The sequence below is a fragment of the Jaculus jaculus genome, chromosome 1 (assembly GCF_020740685.1).
Source record: "Jaculus jaculus isolate mJacJac1 chromosome 1, mJacJac1.mat.Y.cur, whole genome shotgun sequence".
NCBI lineage: Eukaryota > Metazoa > Chordata > Mammalia > Rodentia > Dipodidae > Jaculus > Jaculus jaculus.
Window position 1 is genome coordinate 160,722,548 of NC_059102.1, and position 20,085 is coordinate 160,742,632.

Below are 20,085 nucleotides of genomic sequence, written 5' to 3' on the forward strand. Positions count from 1 at the left end.
GCCTGGAAGAGCCTTCCCTCTAGAGGGGCAGTGGTCACTTCTCTTGCTAAACTCAGACAGGGGCCACAAGAACCATGTAGTGACTTTATCAGCTGCCTTACAGAGGCCACTGAATACTCAGGTCCTCGCTACAGTTTTTGGTCCCTTGCCAAAAAACACTTTTGGCCTTACCTTGGGACATGCCAGTTCAACCATTCAGGGCCTCACTATTTCTCCAGGAGTCGTTGATAATGATTATACTGGAGAAATTAAACTCATGGCCACTGCCCTTCAGGGGCCTATTACCATTCTTCCTGGCCAACAGATTGCTCAGTTAATACTATTGCCCCTCAATAATAAAGCACCCTGCTAGAAACAAGAGAGGCCCCCATGGGTTTGGGTCATCAGACATTTACTGGGCACAAGAGATCACTCAAGCAAGACCCCTTCTTAAAGTTAAAAGGAAAAACCTTTGAAGGACTTATAGACACTGGTGCAGATGCCACAATTATTTCCAGTAAAAATTGGGCTACATCTTGGCCTCTCACCACTTCCATGACTCATCTCAAAGGAACCAGACAGACCTCTAACCCCTTACAAAGTTCTGAAGTTATTCAATGGGAAGACGAAGAAGGCAATCGAGGCACTGTTCAGCCTTACGTGGTCACAGGCCTGCCCACAGTAATCTCTGGGGCTGAGACATCCTCTCTCAAATGAAACTCATTATGTGCAGCCCTGATGAGTTAGTAGCTTGCCAGATGCTTAATCAAGGCTTCCACCCAGGACAAGGATTGGGCAAACATTCTCAGGGAACAAAAGAGCCAATCCCAGTTACTATAAAGACTGATTGTGCTGGAATAGGCTATGAAAATTTAATCTAATGGCTGTTGACATGCCTGTACCCCATGCAGATAAAATATCTTGGAAAACAACAGAACCTGTTTGGGTTGATCAATGGCCCTTAACTTCTGAAAAATTAGCTGCAGCCATGATGTTAGTGCAGGAACAACTTGCTGCAGGCCATGTTGAGCCTACCACCTCTCCTTGGAATACTCCTATCTTTGTTATAAAGAAAAAGTCTGGAAAATGGAGATTTCTCCAGGACTGTAGAAAAACTAATAAGGCTATGGTACCTATGGGAGCCCTGCAACCAGGCCTTCCCACTCCAGTGGCAATTCCTGCAGGATATTGTAAAATCATTATTGACCTAAAGGATTGCTTTTTTACAATTCCCTTACACCCTGAGGATCGGCAGCATTTTGCATTTAGTTTACCTGTGGTAAATTTTAGAGGGCCTATGCCAAGATTCCAATGGAAAGTCTTGCCCCAAGGGATGGCTAATAGCCCTATGCTGTGTCAAAAACTTGTGGCCCAAGTTATAGATCCATTTAGACATAGATGGCCTTCCTTGTATATCATTCATTATATGGATGACACTCTCCTGGCTGGACCTGATCCCACTGAACTCATTATTTGCTCTCAAGAGCTTCCTGGGGCCCTTACCAGAGCTGGTCTTCAGATAGCTCCTGATAAAATTAAATTAATACCCCCTTACTTATTCTTAAGCTTTGAACTTTTTCATAACAAAATTCTTTCACAAACAATTCAACTTAGAACTAATCGTCTAAAAACTTTAAATGAGGCCCGCCTGCCCGATGTATGGGTGATATACTGCAGCGGTGTCAGGGTGAGGGATGGCCATATTTGTGGGTGCAGCCCACGCTGTCAACAACAAAAAGTGTGTGGGCGCTTGGCCGGTGCTTGGATGGGCGCAGGGACACGGGGGGCCGCTGCACTGCCCATCCTCGCCGCTGCTGCCCTCGCGGCCTGGCCCATCTGTGCCTGGCACGCCCGCTGCTCAGGGGGATGTCTTACAAGCCAAACTTAACTGTGTACATGCCTGCCGCTGCCCTCAACGCCACAGGAAGTGTCCACTTGCCTTCCAATAGCATGGCGACATCCTCCCAGTACCGTCAGCTGTTGAGTGACTATGGGCCACCATTGTTAGGCTATACCTAGGGAGCCGGGAACAGCCAGGCGCCTCAGAGCAAATATGCTGAGCTGCTAGCCATCACTGAAGAACTGGGAAAGGAGATCAGACCCACATATGCAGGGAGCAAGAGTGCCATGGAGCGACTCAAACGAGGCATCATCCATGCCTGAGGGCTGGTTCGGGAGTGCTTGGCTGAGACAGAATGCAATGCCAAATCCTAGTCTCATTAGATCTGAAGGTCCTGTCTTTCTACAAGATGGGAGATTATAGTTCATCTCACCTGTTGAGACAAAACTCTTTGTTTTCAAAATGGTAACTGTTTAGTTTTTTCTACCATGGTTCACTAAGCTCTATACCTACACCCTCAAAGATTGGGAAAATATTTTGCAGTAAAATTTGCATTTTAAGTCATTAGGATGACCCAAGTTTTTAAAAATTTTATTATTTTTAGCATTGAATTAAAGATGCATGTGACATTACTTTACAGCAAACTGTCCTAAAGCCAGTGTCTCCCTCTAACCTTCTTTTGAGCACATTTGCATCACCTGAATTGGTCTGCTCCTTTTCATAAGCTTGTCTGACTCTGAGGACTTGCTGTGCACACTGACAGCACTTCACTCCTAGCTGGCTCACCTGCCACACCGTAGATCCTGCTCAATAGAGCTTTGCTTAAGCGTTTGCATGACTGAGTGCTTTGAAGTCAATCTTAAAGATGCACAAGTTATAAATTCGGAGAAAGAGCAATCTACCAAACCTAACATGCACCCTGAACATTTTCATACTAAGACTATAGATTTCAGTTCTATGTTTATTGTAAGTTGATCAAAACATCTGGAAGAACATGACTAAAATTGTTTGCATCTTTGTATGTATTTATTACTTGATGTAATAAAGCTTATTTTCATTAACAAAAGAAAACTTTAAATGATTTTCAAAAACTCATAGGAGATATCAATTGGCTCAGGCCTTGTCTTAAGGTAACTACTGGAGAGCTTAAACCCTTGTTTGACATCCTCAAAGGAGACCCAGACACTGCCTCCAGCCACTCATTAAAGGCCCCTGCCCTAGAGGCTCTGAAGATAGTGGAGGCTGCAATTCTGAGCCAAAGGGTCACTTTTATCTCTTATGAGAAGCCTCTTCTCCTGGTCATTTGTGCCACTGACTTTACACCCACTGGGGTGTTCTGGCAGGAGGGGCCCCTCTTCTGGGTCTATTTACCCTCCTCATCACCCAAAGTCCTTCCTTACCCCTTACACCTCGTGGGTGGCAGAATTGATAAAAATTGGACGTGACCAAAGCAGAAAAATATTTGGTAAAGACCCTGATAAAATCGTTCTACCCTATTCCACGACCCAAATCCAGTGGTTAATACAAAATGATGACGACTGGGCAATACCTTGCATCTCTTTTCAGGGATCCCTTGATAACCACTACCCTGCTGACAAGCTTCTCCAATTTCTGAGAATTCAACCATTTGTTTTTCCTACATTGACTTCTCCCCGACTGCTTCCCCATGTCCCCCTAGTTTTCACTGATGGCTCCTCTCTAATGGAGTGGCAGCCTTCACTGTAGACAATCAAACCACTTCCCTACAATCCCCATTCCACTCTGCTCAACTGGTGGAACTTTTCGCTATTTTACAGGTTTTTCAACAACTTCCAAATACCTCCTTTAATCTGTATACTGATAGTGCTTACATTGCTCAATCCATCCCCCTGTTAGAAACTGTGCCATACCTAAAATCCACCACAAACACTACCCCTCTGTTTTTCTCCATCCAGCAATGCATACATTCTAGGCAACACCCTTTTTATAAAGGCCATATTTGTGCTCATTCTGGACTCCTGGGCCTCTAGCCACAAGCAATGCCATAACTGACAAAGCCACCCAGTTTGCCTTCCTTGTTAAGCTCGATCCTGTGGCCCAAGCCAAAGCAGCTCACTCTGTACATCACCTTAACACTCAAACCTTGCATCTTCTTTTTAAAATCACTAGGGAACAAGCTCGCCATATAGTCAAACAATGCACAAACTGTGTCACCCTCCTACATGTCCCCCACTTGGACGTAAACCCTAGAGGTTTAATTCCCAATGAGGTCTGGCAAATGGATGTAACACACGTTCCCTCATTTGGTAATCTTAAGTACCTCCATGTTACTGTGGATACCTTTAGTGGATTCATCTTTGCCAGTCTCCATGCTGGAGAAACTTCAAAAAATGTCATTGCTCATGTGCTCAACTGCCTTGGTGTCATGGGAAATTATTAAAACTGATAATGGTCCTGGATGTACTGGAAAAAAATTCCAAAATTTCTGTCATCAATTACAAATTAAATATATTACAGGCATACCATACAATCCCCAGGGTCAAGGAATTGTTGAGCGAGCCCATCAAACTATTAAACATACCCTCCAAAAATTAAAAACGGGGGATTTATATCCCGTAAAAGTCTCCCCAAGAAACATCCTTCATCATGCCTTATTTGTCCTAAACTTTTTAACCCTTGATACTCAGGGAAATTCAGCTGCTGATCGCTTTTGGCACACAAACAAAAAATACCTTCGCCAAAGCTATGTGGAAAGATCAATTGACTAACAAATGGAGTGGACCTGACCTTGTATTAATATGGAGATGAGGATCTGTTTGTATTTTTTCACAGAAAGAAAATGGAGCCAGATGGTTGCCAGAACATTTGGTCCGGCATGCAGGCCACGAGATCAAACAAGAGGACACTGCGGACCATGATAATATGGAGTCATCCACATCTTGCTTACAGTGACCTCTACTGGACTTATGTTCATGACCCTCCTATATTACATCCGGTGACCTGGGAAAAAAAAGAAATCATAGTTCTAGTCAATAACACTCGGTTGCTAAGTATGCCATCTAGTAAAAATATAAAATTACATCAAGTAATTATGAGTTCATATTCAGGGCATGGTCTAGGCATTCCACTATGCTTTTCTAAGACCAGTATAGTGGGATGTTTTGAATTAAAGGAAAAAAAATTACTGTAAGGCATGTACAAGAGCAAGTACAAGGTACGAAGAAGATAAAACAGGCTCAAACAAGCAGAATTTGGCTTCCCTATGGAAATCAAGTTACAGGGGATAGTCCACTAGAGGACTTTTTTCCCTGTGAAGGAAATACACCTTGGTTCAATAACTCTATACGTTGGAGCAAATGTGTAGGGAAAAAATTTATCAGGTATAATGTTTCTGGATCTACCAGATATGTTAAGGATTGGTCAGAATCAGCAGGTTCTATAGGGAATAAAACTGTATGGGTTAATGATTGTGCTACTGGACTGTCCTCAGGATTGTGGCAGTCAGACAATGGACATCAGCAAACTTACGTGTGGAAAATTGCTGCTGCTATGGGAGGTATCAAGGTTACATCTGCCAGCAATAATTCAAATAGTCTTCCGAAGGGAACTGTTATGGCCTGTGTTACACCAACTTATGCCCTCATGTTAGGAAATTACCTGGAATCACGGGTCTGAAGAAATGTTTGATGTTACCTGTGATAATTGTAGTCTGTCCAATTGTGTTTCTCATAATTCTGGAACTGTAATGATTGTCAAACAACCTGCATTTGTTATGATTCCTGTTAATCTTTCAAAGCCTTGGTATTCTGACAAGGGTATTCAAATTCTAGAGGAGGTTAAAAATAGTTTAAGTAGACAAAAGAGAGTTGTAGGTTTAGTTATTGCTAGGGTTGTTGCATTTATTACATCATTAGCTTCTATTACTACTTCTGCTGTTGCTCTTACACAAGAAGTTCATACTGCACACTTTGTTAATAATCTAGCTAAAAACGTTTCTGTTGCTTTAGGAACTCAAGTAGCCATATATAAGAAGTTAGAAGAAAAAATAGATGCTTTGTTTCATGTAGTGACTTATTTAAGAGAGCAAATTCAAGGTATGAAGATTAGAGCTCAATTGGAATGCCATGCAGATTACCAATGGATCTGCATCACCTCTAAAACTTACAATGCTATGATGATTGGGTAAAAGTCAAAATGCACTTAGAAGGAATTTGGCACCATGATAACATTTAGTTAGATTTAGTTAATTTAAATTCAGAAATTCTAGCTATACAGAACAGTCATCTTGATTTTGATGCCACTAAGGCTGCTGATGATTTACTTGTTGCAATTAAGTCTGTGTTGCCTGGTTGGGACTCTCTAAATTCCTGGATAGGCAGCTTTGCAGCTGTGGGAGTTTGCCTTCTGCTTCTCTTATGCCTATTGCCTATTTTCTTCAGGTATCTAATGAAGTCTATTGTGAATGTTCGTGCAGAGTTCCGAGGTATGCACTATAGAACATGTACTTGGCTCCCTCAGATCTTATACTAATTCTCCCTGAATTTTATCCGGCTGGTGATCAGGGAGGTGGCATCCAACCTAAGACAGGGCACATATGGAAGGATAATACGTTTGTCCAATGATGGGTAAGGATGTTCTTCTGCCTCTGACAACCTAAGACAGGCACAGTCACTTCTTTTAATAAATAAAGAAGGGGGAGATGTCAGGAGCTACAGCTGCTCTTTGACCTTGGGAACTAAGGGTGATCTCTAATCTCTTGATCCTAAAGTATTGTTTAGTATACAGCCTAGATAGAGTAAGCACCTGATCCTAAAGTATTGTTTAATATACAGCCTAGGCGGAGTGAGCACCTGATCCTAAGGCATTGTTTAGTATACAGCCTAGGTGGAGTGGGCGCCTGATAGAGGGATTAACATATGTCCCTGGTGAAACTGACCTTAGGCATGTAAACATTGTCAAAAAAAGTTCTATCTTCTATATATAAGCCATGTCTGCCTGAATAAATCTTGAGGCCTTGACAAACACCTAGCATGGTCTCCTTCTTGTGTCTGTTTGCCTTCTCCCATTCAGGTTAACTTCCCCTTGGGTCCTTGGGTTCAATTTCCTGCTGGCCGGGGCAGAGGACCACATTGTGCTTACTTCCGCACTGCCATCCCCACTCCACTTGGTGTTCAGTAGACATCACTGCCTACAACAGGGCTGCGTGTGATAGAAAACAATACTCTAGGCTGGAGAGATGACTTAGTGATTAAGGCCTTTGCTTGCAAAAACAAAGGGTCCCTGTTCGATTCTCCAGGACCCACTTAAGCCAGATGCACAAGGGGGTGCATGCATCTGGAGCTCATTTGCAGTGGCTGGAGGCCCTGGAGCACCCATTCTCTCTCAGTTCTCTCTTTTTGCCTCTTTCCCTCAAATAAATAAATAAATAATATATGTATATATATAATATATATAAATAAACTTATTTATTTATTTGCAAGCAGAGAGAGAAGAGAGACAGAGAATGGGCACAACAGGACCTCCAGCCACTGCAAACAAACTCCAGATGCATGCGCCCCTTGTGCATCTGGTTTACGTGGGTCCTGGGGAATCAGACCTGGGTCCTTTAGCTTCACAGGCAAAGGCCTTAACCACTAAGCTATTTCTCCAGCCCCCAAATACATTTTTTTTTAAACAAAGAAAACAATACTCCATTCCCTCTCCCCACAGAAGACCCTTGGAGTGTGTGAGCGCTCTCTCCCTTAGGTTGGAAGAATGGACCAGTCTTGAACACATTTAGGTGCTTCTTATTGGACTGCAGACCCTGTGGCAACTTAATGCAGCTCTGGTTAGCAGGATACAATGAATGAATAGACACCATTTGCATTTCTTTTTGAGACAAAGTGTCTATGTAATCCAGGTTGACCTTGAACTCCAGATCATCCCTCCTCAGATTCCCAAATGCTGACATCGCAGGTAAGTGTGACCATACCTTTACTTCTAACTCCCAAGCAGCCTGAAGGCGAGGTGACATTCTTTCATATATATATACTTGTTTAGTTTTATTTTTGTTTTTAGGGTTTTACTGTAGCTCAGATTTACCTGGAATTTATTATGTAGTCTCAGGGTGGCCTCAAACTCATGATAATCTTCCTACCTTTGCCTCCCAAGTGCTGGGATTAAAGGCATGCACCACCACTCCTGGCTTCCCTATATTAAAAAAATATTTTATTTATGTATTTTATTTATTTGAGACAGAGAATGAGAGTAAGAATGGGTGAGCCAGGGCCTCCAGCCACTGCAAACAAACTCGAACTCCAGATGCATGCACCACCATGTGCATCTGTCTTATGTGGAACCTAGAGAATCAAACCTGGGTCCTTAGGCTTCACAGGCATGCACCTTAACCACTAACCCATCTCTCCAGCCCTATATCTTTCAAATAAGGTAACTGACAGATAATAGAGTCCTAGTGACTCACCCTATCTCATACAGCTCTAGACATGGGTGTGGTGGCACCTACCAGTAATCCTCAGGAGGCTGAGGTTGGAGGAATGTTCTAGTTCAAGACCAGCCTGGGCTATAAATAGGCTATGACTCAGGAACAAAACAATTAAAGGTATGCACCACCACACCCGACTAAACCATCTCCCTCCCATCCCCTTATTTTTTCCCCAGGTAGGGTCTCACTGTAGCCCAGACTGACCTAGAATTCAATATGTAATCGCAGGCTGGCCTAGAACTATGGCAATCCTCCTACCTTGGTCTCCTATCTCCCCTTTAAAAACTATTTATTTATTTGAGAAAGAGGCAATGATTGGGCACACCACAGCCTTTTTTTTTTTTTTTTAACTGTAAATGAACTCCAGACACAGGTGCTACTTTGTGCATTGGGTTTTATGTGGGGAAATTAATCTGAGCCTCCAGGCTTTGCAAGTTAGCACCTTTAAGCACTGAGCCACCTTTATAGCCCCCCCCCTTTTTTTCAAGGTAGGGTCTTGCTCTAGCTCAGGCTAACCTGGAATTCACTATGTAGTCTCAAGGTGGACTCAAATTCACTGGGAACCTCCATCCTCTGCCTCCTGTGTTGAGATTAAAGGCGTGCACTAACATGCCCAGCTTGGTGTGGTTTTTTTGTATTTTTCAAGGGGTAGGGGCTCACTGTCCCCAAGGCTGAATTCACTAGGTAGTCTCAAGGTGGCCTCAAATTCACTGTAATCCTACAACTTCTGCCTAGAGTGAGACCCTACCTTGAAAAACCAAAAGAAAACTACGTGTGTGTGTGTGTGTGTGTGTGTGTGTGTGCATTTTGAGGTAGAATCTTGGTCTCTAGTCCATGCTGACCTAGAATTCACTATGTAGTCTCACAGTGGCCTCCAACTGAACTCACAGCCATCCACCTACTTCTGCCTCCCAAGTGCTAGGATTAAAGGCATGCACCACCACACCTGGCAAATTTATTTACTTTTTAAAATTTTTTTAGTGGTTTTTTGAGGTAGGGTCTCACTTTGGCCCAAGCTGACCTGGAATTAACTATGTAGTGTCAGGGTGGCCTCAAACTCACAACAATCCTCCTACGTCTGCCTCCCAAGTGCTGGGATTAAAGGTGTGCGTCACCATGCCCGGCAAATTTATTTATTTTCTAGCAGAGAGAGAATGGAGATATCAGGGCTCCTGCCACTGCAAGCTTCAGACATATGGGACTTTGTGCATCTGGCTGCAAGTAGGTACTGGGGTGTCGAACCCAGACTATCAGTCCTTCAGGATATGTAAACAAGTGCCTTTAACTGCTGAGTTATCTCCCCACCGCATTATTATTTTTTTTTCCCCAGGTAGGGTCTTGTTCTTGCCCAAGCTGACCTGGAATTCACTATGTAGTCTCAGGGTAGCTTCAAACTCACAGTGATCCTCCTGCCTCTTCCTCCCCAGTGCTGGGATTAAAGGCGTGTGCCACCATGCCTGGCCTTAACCTGAATTTTTGGATTCTTGGTCTAGTAACAGGCTTGCTTGTTCCCAGCTCTTGACTTTAGGGTATCTTCTTGGGCTGTGAGTGCTTATCTTCTAAAAGGCAGGCTTCAGGAATAAAAAGAGGGCCCAAGAGAGCAAGGAGGGCAACCTGCAATGGCATGATGTGATCTATAGCTATCACCCTCTGCACCTACATGGAGGTCTGGGCAGGGTGCTGCTCAGGCAGAGAAACTTTGTGACTCATAGTGGTGGCTCCACCCACCAGGAGGATGCCAGGGAGTGGCCTGTCTTTTAGGAGATGTCTTGAGGTCCCCACCCTTGCCTTTGCCTTTCCAGCAGACAACCTCAGAGGCCCAGTGGTTTGTGGCTGGCCAGCAGAAACTGACCCCTGGGTAGTGCCTTTGGAGGACCCACTGTCTGGCTCCACACCCTAAAAGGTTATGAGGAACTGAAAGGGAGGATTGCTGAGTGGGGGAGGTGGTGCTTCCATACATTCTCCCTATACCCTCCCTGTGTGCCCTTCCCTGACACTGGGATAGCTGTGTGTGGCCGCACTGCACAGCGACATGTCCTCACATCTCTCCAGGCCTGTTGCCTTCTCATTATTTCTCACCCAGGGCGAGGCCACATTCTTCCCACTTAGTGTCCCCACCCTTGCTGTGGTCCATTCTCATACACAGCTTTTCTTGCTCAGAAGTCACCAAGACTTGACTTGTGGTGTTTTGTTCCTTGTGTCTGGACATCGGCAGCCACCCAACTGGTCTCCCAACATCCACCTCCACCCTCCCACAGAGGTCCCACAGCCAGTGCTGTCACCTTGGGGTGTCCAGCATGGGAAGAAAAGCCCAAGTCCTTGGCCAAGGAGTCCTGCGGAGAAGGGAGCAAGCTTTGGCGGGTGAATGGGAGTGGGCCTGTACTCGGGGAAAGAGGGAGTGAGCAGCAATGTGCTAGCTTCTTGAAGAAAATGATGGGCTGGAGAGCTGGCTTAGTGGTTAAGGTGCTTGCCTGCAAAGTCAAAGGTCCTCGTTTCGATTCCCCAGGACCCACGTAAGCCGTATGTACAAGGTGGCGTATACATCTGGAGTTTGTTTGCAGTGGCTGGAGGCCCTTGGTGCGCCCATTCTCTCTTCCTCTTTCCCTCTCTCAAATAAATAAATAAAAAAGAAAGAGCTCCCCCAAGACATAAAATGGCTTGGATATCCATGACCTCACAGTACCTGACACTACCAACACAAGACCATCATAACAGGAGGAAAAGATCATGACATCAAAATAAAATAGAGACTGATTGAGTTGGGGAGAATGGAGTTTCAAAGGGGAAAGTGGGGGGAGAGAGGATATTATCATGGGATTTTTTTTTATAATCATGGAAGTTGTTAATTAAAAAATTTTTTAAAAAGAAAGAAAAGAAAATGATGTCTGAGCTGGACAATTTCTGGGTGGTGGGAGCTTAGAAACCACAGTACCTTGATCTTCGGATGAAGGGCATTGGGAGGTAGGCTGTGTCTGAACAAAAGCATGGAGATCAGTGTGTTGTGGATATGGCCCCATAGGCAGGTGAAGTGGATGTGGCAAGGTGTTCCAGGGATTTAATCCAGAGAGAAGTGGGCTGGATCAGATCCAGGTCAGCCTAAGGCCCGGCTGGGGACTTTGGATCTTCTCCGGGTGGGGCAGGTTGGGAAAGCTTCCTGCAGTGTGACTGCCTGTGCTCCAGAAAGTGGCTTGCCAGGTCAACCTGTGCTAGGGAGAGACCCTACCTTAAAATACCCCCCCCCACACACACACAAAATCACCTTAACTGATACACAAAGAGTGGCTTTGCTTAGTGAGAAAGATGAGGGAGGGGCTGGAGAGATGGCTTGGCAATTAAGGCACTTGCCAGCAAAACCAAAGGACCCAGGTTCGATTCCCCAGTACCCACGTAAAGCCAGATGCACAAAGTGGTCCATGCATCTTGAGTTTGTTCACAGTGGCTAGAGGCTCTGGAGTACCCATTCTCTCTCTCTCTCTATCTGCTTCTCTCCTCTCCCATTCAACTAACTAAATATTTATAAAGCCAGGTGTGGAGGTAGGAGAATTGCCATGAGGTCGAGGCCACCCTGAGACTACATAGTGAATTCCAGGTCAGCCTGAGCTAGAGTGAGACCCTACCTTGGGGAAAAAAAATACACACACACACACACACACACACACATATATATATATCTGAATATATTCAGAGAGAGAGATGAGGGAGGCTGAGAATATAGGGGGCACTCAAGTGACCCAGATGAAGTAAGGGTTTAGTGAGCACTGTTTCATGCCATTCACAGGGATTGCAAATGACTAAGTCTATGCCCTTAGAGAGCTGGCATGCCAGTGGGGAGACAGACAGGACCCCTTACATAGTGGTCTGGCCACAAAACTCCATAGGTTACTGTCCCTCCATTTTTTTTTTTTTTTTGAAATGTGTAAAAGGCACTCATCAGTCCAGTGCCTGGAATTTGGCAGGAACCCAATAAATTCCAGCTCCTTACCCTTTCTGCTGGGTTTAGTCTGCTTCCCAAGTGCTAGGATTAAGGATGTGTGCCACCATGCCCAGCTTTTCTTTTCTTTTCTTTTCTTTTCTTTTCTTTTTTTTTTATAGTTTTTTTTAAAATTTATTTATTTGAGAGCGACAGACACAGAGAGAAAGTCAGACAGAGGGAGAGAGAGAGAAAGGGCGCGCCAGGGCTTCCAGCCTCTGCAAACGAACTCCAGACGCGTGCACCCCATTGTGCATCTGGCTAACGTGGGACCTGGGAAACCGAGCCTCGAACCGGGGTCCTTAGGCTTCACAGGCAAGCGCTTAACCGCTAAGCCATCTCTCCAGCCCTCTTTTTTTTTTTTTTTTTTTTTTTTAAAGATAGAGAATCATGTTGGCCTTGAACTCTCAATCCACTTGCTTTCCCAGTGCTGGAATTACATTTGTGAACTTTGTCCCTTGTCCTTCCCTCTGTATTTTGTTGAGAGAGAAAGAAATTAGGCAAATATATATGCAGAGAAGGAGAATGGGCACACCAGGGCCTCTAACCACTGCAAATGCACGCCAGACCCTTGTGCATCTGGCTTCTGTGGGTCCTGAGACTTCACATGCATGTGACTTTTATTTTATTTTACTTTTTTTCAAATTTCATAACTTCATTTTTATTTACTGTTGAGTAGAACTCCATTGTATACATGTGCCATGTCTTCATTATCCACTCATTAGTTGAGGGACATCTAGGCTGGTTCCATTTCCCAGCTATTATAAATTGAGCAGCAATACACATGGTTGAGCACATACTTCTAAGGAAATGAGATGAGTCCTTAGGATATATGCCTAGGAGTGCTATAGCTGGGTCATATGGTAGATCCATCTTTAGCTATTTTAGGAACCTCCACACTGATTTCCACAATGGCTGGTTATTTTTGTTTTTTTGAGGTAGGGTCTTACTGTAACTCAGACTGACCTGGATTCACTATGTAATTTCAGGATAACTTTGAATCCTCCTACCTCTGCTTCCTGAGTGCTGGGATTAAAGGCATGGGCCATCATGCCATTCCCCTCCCTTCTTCAGCCTTTGCCCACTATGTTCAAACCAGTTGTGACGATAGTGGTGAGCAACAGAAGGGAGGTGACCACAGTGTAAGGCTTTCTGAACTCCTGAAGGCAGTTCTAGATTGTCTCTCCCTAAACCAGGTGCTTCTTGGGGTCAAGACACATAGGTACACGGCAGGGTTCTAGTGTCAGACAGTTCTTGGCTTCATCCTGGTCCTACCACTTGAGGTCACAGAGCTCAGTGGTTCTGTCTCGTCTGTGAGGTGGTGCGGTATGGGATTTAGCTTACTTGTCCCTGGGATGTCTCACGGAAAAGGACTGAGCATGGTGCCTGGCACCTGCAAAGAGCTTAAGTAATGTGGCCACGTGTGGTGGCACAGACCTCTAATCCCAGCAATCGGGAGGCAGATGTGGGAGGATTGCTGTGAGTTCCAGGCCACCCTGAGAATACAGGGTGAATTCCAGGTTAGCCTGGGCTAGAGTGAGACCTTGAAAAACAAAACAAAACGAGTTTAAGTAATGTGGACTCATCACAACTGATTCTACAAGAAAGCCTACTCAGAGTAATACTTAGAATTTGGCAAGGCAAGGGCTTAAGGGGAAATCATTCTCTTTATTTTTATTTATTTATTTGAGAGAGACAGAGAAAGAAGCAGATAGAGAAAATGGGTGTCACGGCCTCCAGCTGCTACAAATGGACATGACACATGCGCCACCTTGTGCATCTGGCTTATGTTGCTCCTAGGGAATCAAACCTGAGCCCTTTGGCTTTGCAGGCAACTACCTTAACCATTAAGCCATTTCTCTAGCCACAGGAAATCATTTTCTAAGAGACCTCAGGGGCCAGCTGATATCTGAGTGAGTCTTCCTCAGTCCATTCACCTGGCCCACCTTCATTACTGCTTTTTTACTTAAAATATTTTTAAAGATTTTATTTTTATTTATTTATTTGAGACAGAGAGAGGGAGAGAGAGAATGGGTGCACCAGGGCCTCTAGCCACTGCAAGCAAACTCCAAATACATGTGCCACCATTGTGAATCTGGCTTACATGGGATCTGGAGAATTGAACCTGGGTCCTTAGGCTTCACAGGCAAGTGCCTTAACCACTAAGCCATCTCTCCAGCCCCTTAAAAAAATTTTTTTAGAGAGAGAATTGGCATGACAGGGCCTCAGCCACTGCAATCGAACTCCATGTTTGTGCCACCTAGTGGGCATATGCAACCTTGCACTTGTCTCACCATTGTGTCTGGCTTACGTGGGATCTGGAGAGTAGAACATGGGTCCTTAGCTTCACAGGCTAGCGCCTAAACTACTAAGCCATCTCTCCAGCTCACTTTTTTTTAAAAGGCAGGATCTTTGCAGCCCAGGGTGATCTTGAAGTCATAGCAATCCTACCTCAACCTCCTAAAGGCATGTACCACCACATCCAACAGTCAGCTTCATTTTGGCCAAAATGAATGACTCTTGTTTCTGGGGCTTGATTTTAACCAAACTACAAAATAGTAGCCAGAGCTACACTGATCTATGTCCAGGTGCTCTGGGCTGACGTTTATTTTCCCCATTATAATGTGAATTTAATCAAAGCTCTTGGTAACCCTGCAGCTAAACCAAAACTTGTATTTCCTAAGTGCTGAGTCCTAAGCCAGTACAGACCTGGGAAACCTCATTGTTCCTTGAGCCAGCCCACTTCTTTTGGGCTGATACATATGATACTCAGTGAGAACCAGCCACCAGCCTAGCAGCTTCATTCACAAAAGCTTCAAGTGAGGGATCACTGCTCAGGTAACAGGGTTGAGTTGCAGCAGGTAAGAGGTGTTGGGTCCACATGGAAAACCCCGTGTGTGACAGGCTCCAATTTGAGTTTTCAGTCCAATCTGCCCAAAAGCAGGAAATAACTTTTGGGTTGGGGATGTAGTTCAGTTGGTAGAGTGCTTACCTAGTACGCACAGAGTCCCGGTTCTATATCCAGCACTGCATAAACTAAGTGGTGATGCATGGTCATCATTTTGGTGAGGTAGAGGCCAGAGGATCAGAAGTTGTTTTTTTGTTTTTTCAAGGTAGGGTCTCACTCCAACCCAGGTTGACCTGGAATTCACTGTGGAGTCTCAGGGTGGGCACAAACTCATGGCAATCCTCCAACCTCTGCCTCCCGAGTGCTGGGATTAAAGTCACCACTCCCGGCCTTTTTTTTTTTTTTTTTAATTTACAGAGAACTTAATAGATTAAGAGAAAGAAGGAGGAGATAGTATGAAGAGCACTAGCTCCTGACTATGAGGAAGGAAAGGGGGAGAAAAGCTCTGAGGATTAAAAGTTTAAGCCAGGCATGGTGATGCACACCTTTTAATCCCAGCACTTGGGATTAAAGTAGGCAGAGGTAAGAGGATCGCTGTGAATTAAAAGCCATCCTGAAGACTACCTAGTGAATTCCAGGTCAGCCTGGGCTACAGTGAGACCCTACCTTGAGAAAAAAAGTTTAAGGTGATGGTATTATATATATGTAAGTAGAAGAATAGATTACTGGGGGTGCAGTGGCCTAAGGGAGGTCAGGGGAAGAGACTGAGTAAAGGAAGGGTAGGGGAGGTTAATCAAAATTTAAGATGTTATAAGCCATATGGAAAACTACTTTTTTGAATAATGGCACACCCAGAAGCCATAGAAAATTTTAGTGCCAGGGATAGGATACATTCCAGTGAGTTAGTTGTTGGCCAAGGAGGTCTCTGATGCCCCCAAAACATTATAGGCTATTGCCAAAGCCCTTGGTTTCCCACCAGGAATAGATGGTAAGACCCTATTGCTGAAGACTCCATATGCTTGGACTGCAAGATCACTGAGAAATCAAGCTGGAGCTGAGCTAGAAACTTCTTCCCTGTAGACTAGCTGACAGAAAGCTGGTAGAAGGCATTCTGCATGCAGTTCAATGGGAGAGAGAGAAATCACCAGTGAAGATACTCAACAGTGGATACTGCAAGCCTTGTATTTGGCCAGCCAAGCCACATGAGCCAATGGATGCAATAGTGGCACATCTGTCATGGTGGAAACCAGCTGCTCTCTAATGGGCTGGAGGCCTTCTCCATGGGAGGGAATACATCCTTGATACTGAAAACTTAAAGCAGGGGTAGTCATGAGCCCTAGGGGTGTAATGTCTGCTGCTGTCTGGCTAAATGTACATCCTATGCTTATCAAACTGCCCAGCAAGCACTTCTCTTAATGTTCATACCCATATATTAATGTTACTCTCACTTTTGGCAGAGAATCTTCTCTTTTCAGATGGCAGAACCTTGGGATGACTCAGAAGACATCAGGGTGCTGGAAAGTCACAGGAGTGCTCAGCATTGCAATATCTCCATCACACCTTCCAAAGCTCAGGGTCTATTGTGGAAGAGGTGGTGGAAAGAATATAAGAGCCAAAGGAAGGGTAGGACTCCTTACAATGTGATCCCTCCACACACAAAATGGCCTGGATATCCATGACCTCACAGTGCCTGACACTACCTACACAAGACCATCATAATAGGAGGAAAAGATCATGACATCAAAATAAAAGAGGGACTGATTGAGATGGAGAGGGGATATGATGGAGAATGGAGTTTCAAAGGGGAAAGTGGGGGAGAGAGGGCATTATTACCATGGAATACTTTTTATAATCATGGAAGTTGTTAAGAAAAAAAGTTTGAAAAGAAAAAAAAATTTTTTTTAAATAATTAAAAAAAGCTTAAGATGGGTGTGGTGGCAAATGTCTTCAATCCCAGCTTTTTATTTTTTTTAATTAATTTATTTTTTGAGAGAGAGAGAGAGAGAAAGAGAGAGAGAGAGATTGGGCACACCAGGGCCTCCAGCCACTGCAAACAAACATATGTGCCATCTTGAGCATCTGGCTTACGTGGGTCCTGGGGAATTGAACTTAGGTCCTTTGGCTTTGCAAGCAACTGCCTTAACCACTAAGCAATCTCTCTAGCCCCCCCCCCTTTTTTTTTTGCTTTTTGAGTTACAACCTTGCTCTAGCTCAGGCTGACCTGGAATTCACTATGTAGTCTGAGTGGCCTCCTACTTCTGCCTCCCAAGTGCTGGGATTAAAGTTATGCACTAACATGCCCTGCTTTCCAGCACTTTTTTTTTTTTTTTTTTGAGAGACAGAGAGATTGGCATGTAAGGGCCTCAGCCACTGCAATTGAACTCCAGATGTTTTTGCCACCTAGTGGGCATGTGTGACCTTGTGCTTGCCTCACCTTTGTGTGTCTGGCTTACATGGGATCTGGACAGATAAACATGGGTCCTTAGGCTTCACAGGCAAGTGCCTTAATCAGTAAACCATCTCTTCTGACTCCCAGCTCTCTTAATCCCAGCACTCAGAGGGCAGAGGTAGGAGGATATCCGTGAGTTCAAGGCCACCCTGCAACTGAGACTACATAGTGAATTCTAGGTCAGCTTCCACTACAGTAAGACCCTACCTTGAAAAAAAAATAAGTTTAAGATCACCCTTAGTTACAAAGCCATTTCAAGGCAAACTTGGGCTACATGAGACCTGTCTTAAGAGATTTTACACATATACATATACCTCCTATCTATGTATCTATCTCTACCTAATATATACATGAGAATAAACTCTGGGTTGGAGAGATGGCTTGGTGGTTAAGGCACTTGCCTGACAAATCTAAGGACTCATGTTTGACTCTACAGATCCCACATAAGCCAGGTGCACAAAGGGGTTCGCATGTCTGGAGTTCAATTGAACCGGGGCTTTCAGGGTTTACAAGCAAGTACCTTTGACCACTGAGCCATCACCCTAGCTCCAGTTTAAAAAAAAATTATGGGCTGGAGAGATGGCTTAGCGGTTAAGCGCTTGCCTGTGAAGCCTAAGGACCCCGGTTCGAGGCTCGGTTCCCCAGGTCCCACGTTAGCCAGATGCATAAGGGGGCGCACATCTGGAGTTCGTTTGCAGAGGCTGGAAGCCCTGGCGCGCCCATTCTCTCTCTCTCCCTCTGTCTTTCTCTCTGTGTCTGTCGCTCTCAAATAAAAAAAAAATAAAAAATAAAAAAAATTTAAAAAAATTATTTATTTGAGAGAGAAAGAATGGGCATATCAGGCATCCACCTACTGCAAACAAACTCCTGATACATGTACCATGTGTATCTAGCTTACCTGGGTCCTGGGGAATGGAAACTGGGTCCTTTGGCTTTGCAGGCAAGTGCCTTAATCATTAAGTGATTTCTCCAGCCCACCTAGCTCCAGGTTTTTTTGTTTTGTTTTGTGTGTGGTTTTTTCATTTTAGTTTATTTTTCGAGGTAGGGTCTCACTCTAGCTCAGGCTGACCTGGAATTCACTCTGTAGTCTCAGGCTGGCCTCGAACTCACAGTGACCCTCCTACCTCTGCCTCCCAAGTGCTGGGATTAAAGGAGCGCACTACCACGCCCAGCTTTTGTGTGAGTGTTTTGAGGTAGGGTCTCACTCTAGCATAGGCTGACCTGGAACTCACTCTGTAGTCTCAGGCTGGCCTTAAACACATGGCAATCCTACCTCTTTCTCCCAAGTGCTGGGATTAAAGGTGTGCACCACCATGCTGGCTAGCTCCAGTTTTATAAATGTTAAGTATGAGATTTTCTTTTTGAGGCAGGTTCTCACTCTTGCCCAAGCTGACCTGGAACTCATTCTGCAGATCAGGCTGGTCTGGAACTCACAGTGCTGGGATTAAACACCTGACCTTTCTTTTATTTATTTATTTATTTTTTAGTTTTTTGAGGCAGGGTCTCACTCTAGCCCAGGCTGGAATTAAAGGCATGTGCCGCCACACCTAGCTGTTTGTCTTTTTGAGGTAGGGTCTCACTCTACCTCAGGCTGACCTAGAACTCACAGCGATCTTCCTACCTCTGCCTCCTGAGTGCTGGGATTAAATGTGTGCACCACCAAGCCTAGTTTGGTTTTTGTTTATTTGAGATAGGATCTTGCTATGTGACTCAGACTGGCCTTGAACTCATGTCAATCCTCTTGCCTCAGCTTCCTGTGTGCTAGGATTATAAGAATGAACCATGCATACCCTGCTAAGATGATTAGAGAAATAAATGGCTCATTCCATGGGTTCATTTGATTAGGTCACTGTGCCTGGATATTTGCTCAAATAGCAAACTAGATGTTGTACAGGAAGGTTGTCCATGCACCCCCCCACACACACACCCAAAGTACTGTAGTCCCAGGCCAGCCTCAAACTTACAAGGATCCCCCCCACACACACCTCTGCCTCCTAAGTTCTGGAATTAAAAGCATGCACCACCACCTGCAAGTCAGCAACCTAGAAACCCTGCCTGAGTTTCCAGCCCACAGTCTGAGAATTCAAATTCAAGACAGCAATACCAACTCACCTGTTCTCCAAATATCAGCTTTACCAGCCTCCACACACATATCAGCATAAACCAGAGCCAATGCCTTAAGGGGAACCTGTGTGTTTGTCTGCCTCTGTTCTCTACTACTGGATCTGCTTCTTGGAGCTTGACTAATACACTGGATAAAGAAATAAATAAGGGTATATTCTTTCTAAGCCTAGCACCTGCAGAGTTCTTTGCATGTCTTAGTCTTCGTGACATTCTTACCCATGCCAGCGCTCTAAAACACAGCTTCTGATTGGTCTTGTTTTGCAGATGAGGGGGCTGAGGCCCAGAACCTTTCCAAGGTTCTGGAAATGATAAAGCCAAGTTTGGATCCATGCAGTCTCACCCCAGCCCCTGTGGGTGGGCTCTTCCCACCACGGAACATATGTAAAGATGCTTCAAACAAGAGGCAGGACATGAA

The 20,085-nt window shown here is 44.6% G+C and overlaps 1 pseudogene; it reads left to right on the plus strand.

Moving 5' to 3' along the window:
• The first annotated feature begins 1,845 nt into the window (after positions 1–1,845).
• Positions 1,846–2,193, plus strand: LOC123458846 (annotated as a pseudogene).
• The last annotated feature ends 17,892 nt before the right edge of the window (positions 2,194–20,085 follow it).